The 2,500-nt window shown below is 46.7% G+C and overlaps 8 non-coding genes and 1 pseudogene across 8 annotated transcripts in view; all 9 read left to right on the forward strand.

Annotated features, from left to right (window-relative positions):
* Positions 1-49, forward strand: part of LOC138538990 (5S ribosomal RNA) — a 119-nt gene extending 70 nt beyond the window's left edge. The window contains exon 1 of the ribosomal RNA XR_011287071.1: positions 1-49. This exon is cut by the window's left edge and continues 70 nt beyond it. This is a non-coding gene — a ribosomal RNA (5S ribosomal RNA).
* A 106-nt stretch (positions 50-155) lies between these two features.
* Positions 156-274, forward strand: LOC138540235 (5S ribosomal RNA). Its single transcript, XR_011288290.1, has one exon. It is a non-coding gene; the product is annotated as a 5S ribosomal RNA (ribosomal RNA).
* A 106-nt stretch (positions 275-380) lies between these two features.
* Positions 381-499, forward strand: LOC138550565 (5S ribosomal RNA). The gene has a single exon (XR_011294315.1). It is a non-coding gene; the product is annotated as a 5S ribosomal RNA (ribosomal RNA).
* A 93-nt stretch (positions 500-592) lies between these two features.
* Positions 593-711, forward strand: LOC138548235 (5S ribosomal RNA). The gene has a single exon (XR_011292045.1). It is a non-coding gene; the product is annotated as a 5S ribosomal RNA (ribosomal RNA).
* A 106-nt stretch (positions 712-817) lies between these two features.
* LOC138546950 (5S ribosomal RNA) lies at positions 818-926 on the forward strand (annotated as a pseudogene).
* Positions 927-1,396: 470 nt separating this feature from the next.
* Positions 1,397-1,515, forward strand: LOC138540989 (5S ribosomal RNA). Its single transcript, XR_011289010.1, has one exon. It is a non-coding gene; the product is annotated as a 5S ribosomal RNA (ribosomal RNA).
* A 464-nt stretch (positions 1,516-1,979) lies between these two features.
* Positions 1,980-2,098, forward strand: LOC138538991 (5S ribosomal RNA). Its single transcript, XR_011287072.1, has one exon. It is a non-coding gene; the product is annotated as a 5S ribosomal RNA (ribosomal RNA).
* Positions 2,099-2,204: 106 nt separating this feature from the next.
* Positions 2,205-2,323, forward strand: LOC138540236 (5S ribosomal RNA). Its single transcript, XR_011288291.1, has one exon. It is a non-coding gene; the product is annotated as a 5S ribosomal RNA (ribosomal RNA).
* A 106-nt stretch (positions 2,324-2,429) lies between these two features.
* LOC138550566 (5S ribosomal RNA) overlaps positions 2,430-2,500 on the forward strand; it is a 119-nt gene continuing 48 nt past the window's right edge. The window contains exon 1 of the ribosomal RNA XR_011294316.1: positions 2,430-2,500. This exon is cut by the window's right edge and continues 48 nt beyond it. This is a non-coding gene — a ribosomal RNA (5S ribosomal RNA).

Here is a 2,500-nt window from a genome sequence, read left to right on the forward strand (position 1 = left end):
GTTAGTACCTGGATGGGAGACCGCCTGGGAATACCAGGTGCTGTAGGCTTTTTTGTGCTCCAAGTTCAGGAAGTGAGCCCTTTCTCAATTGCCTTTTAAAACTGCAAGGTCTAGCCGACTAGATGCTTAAAAGTACAAAACTCACTAGGCCCAGAGCCTACGGCCACACCACACTGAATGTGCCTGATCTCGTCTGATCTCAGAAGCTAAGCAGTGTCGGGCCTAGTTAGTACCTGGATGGAAGACCGCCTGGGAATACCAGGTGCTGTAGGCTTTTTTGTACTCCAAGTTCAGGAAGTGAGCCATTTCTCAATTGCCTTTCAAAACTGCAAGGTCTAGCCGACTAGATGCTTAAAAGTACAAAACTCACAAGAACCAGAGCCTACGGCCACACCACACTGAATGCGCCCGATCTCGTCTGATCTCGGAAGCTAAGCAGTGTCGGGCCTCGTTAGTACCTGGATGGGAGACCGCCTGGGAATACCAGGTGCTGTAGGCTTTTTTGTGCTCCAAGTTCAGGAAGTGAGCCATTTCTCAATTGCAAGGTCTAGCTGACTAGATGCTTAAAAGTACAAAACTCACTAGGCCCAGAGCCTACGGCCACACCACACTGATTGCGCCCGATCTCGTCTGATCTCGGAAGCTAAGCAGTGTCGGGCCTAGTTAGTACCTGGATGGGAGACCACCTGGGAATACCAGGTGCTGTAGGCTTTTTTGTGCTCCAAGTTCAGGAAGTGAGCCATTTCACAATTGCCTTTCAAAACTGCAAGGTCTAGCCGACTAGATGCTTAAAAGTACAAAACTCACTAGGCCCAGAGCCTACGGCCACACCACACTGAATGCGCCCGATCTCAGAAGCTAAGCAGGGTCAGGCCTAGTTAGTACCTGGATGGGAGACTGCCTGGGAATACCAGGTGCTGTAGGCTTTTTTGTGCTCCATGATTAGTAATTGCGCAACTTCTCAATTATTTTTCAAATTTGGTATGTTTCCAAAATAATTGTATCCCGTTTTATAGCGGAAATGTTGGACAACATCATGAGGGCTGGAGCTACCTTTTTACATAGAATTAGCATACAGGTAGTGTGTTCATGGGTAATAAATCGACTTTCACATGTAATGCAGTACAGAGAATATTGAGTCCTTCAAGAGGCATGAAAGAAAACCATTATTGTGTTGATTGTTCTCTCCACCTCCCTGCAACAGACACAGGATGGATGAATTAAAGTTATCCTACCAGACATAGGAGTCCTGAATGGGCCCACCAGTCTTATATATCTCGCCTGATCGAGCCTGATCGAGCGATGAGCGATGAGCGTGGTATCATGTTGCAAGTGGCTGCATGGCTTAGCTTACTAAATGCAAATGCATAAGAGTAATATTCTTAGCATTCCTAGAGCCTATGGCCACACCACACTGAATGCACCCGATCTCGTCTGATCTCGGAAGTTAAGCAGTGTCAGGCCTAGTTAGTACCTGGATGGGAGACTGCCTGGGAATACCAGGTGCTGTAGGCTTTTTTTGTGCTCCATGATTAGTAATTGCGCAACTTCTCAATTATTTTTCAAATTTGGTATGTTTCCAAAATAATTGTATCCCGTTTTATAGCGGAAATGTTGGACAACATCATGAGGGCTGGAGCTACCTTTTTACATAGAATTAGCATACAGGTAGTGTGTTCATGGGTAATAAATCGACTTTCACATGTAATGCAGTACAGAGAATATTGAGTCCTTCAAGAGGCATGAAAGAAAACCATTATTGTGTTGATTGTTCTCTCCACCTCCCTGCAACAGACACAGGATGGATGAATTAAAGTTATCCTACCAGACATAGGAGTCCTGAATGGGCCCACCAGTCTTATATATCTCGCCTGATCGAGCCTGATCGAGCGATGAGCGTGGTATCATGTTGCAAGTGGCTGCATGGCTTAGCTTACTAAATGCAAATGCATAAGAGTAATATTCTTAGCATTCCTAGAGCCTACGGCCACACCACACTGAATGCACCCGATCTCGACTGATCTCGGAAGTTAAGCAGTGTCAGGCCTAGTTAGTACCTGGATGGGAGACCGCCTGGGAATACCAGGTGCTGTAGGCTTTTTTGTGCTCCAAGTTCAGGAAGTGAGCCCTTTCTCAATTGCCTTTTAAAACTGCAAGGTCTAGCCGACTAGATGCTTAAAAGTACAAAACTCACTAGGCCCAGAGCCTACGGCCACACCACACTGAATGTGCCTGATCTCGTCTGATCTCAGAAGCTAAGCAGTGTCGGGCCTAGTTAGTACCTGGATGGAAGACCGCCTGGGAATACCAGGTGCTGTAGGCTTTTTTGTACTCCAAGTTCAGGAAGTGAGCCATTTCTCAATTGCCTTTCAAAACTGCAAGGTCTAGCCGACTAGATGCTTAAAAGTACAAAACTCACAAGAACCAGAGCCTACGGCCACACCACACTGAATGCGCCCGATCTCGTCTGATCTCGGAAGCTAAGCAGTGTCGGGCCTCG

This window comes from Ambystoma mexicanum, unplaced genomic scaffold (assembly GCF_040938575.1).
Source record: "Ambystoma mexicanum isolate Mex_15411 unplaced genomic scaffold, UKY_AmexF1_1 Mex_scaf10, whole genome shotgun sequence".
Lineage (NCBI taxonomy): Eukaryota > Metazoa > Chordata > Amphibia > Caudata > Ambystomatidae > Ambystoma > Ambystoma mexicanum.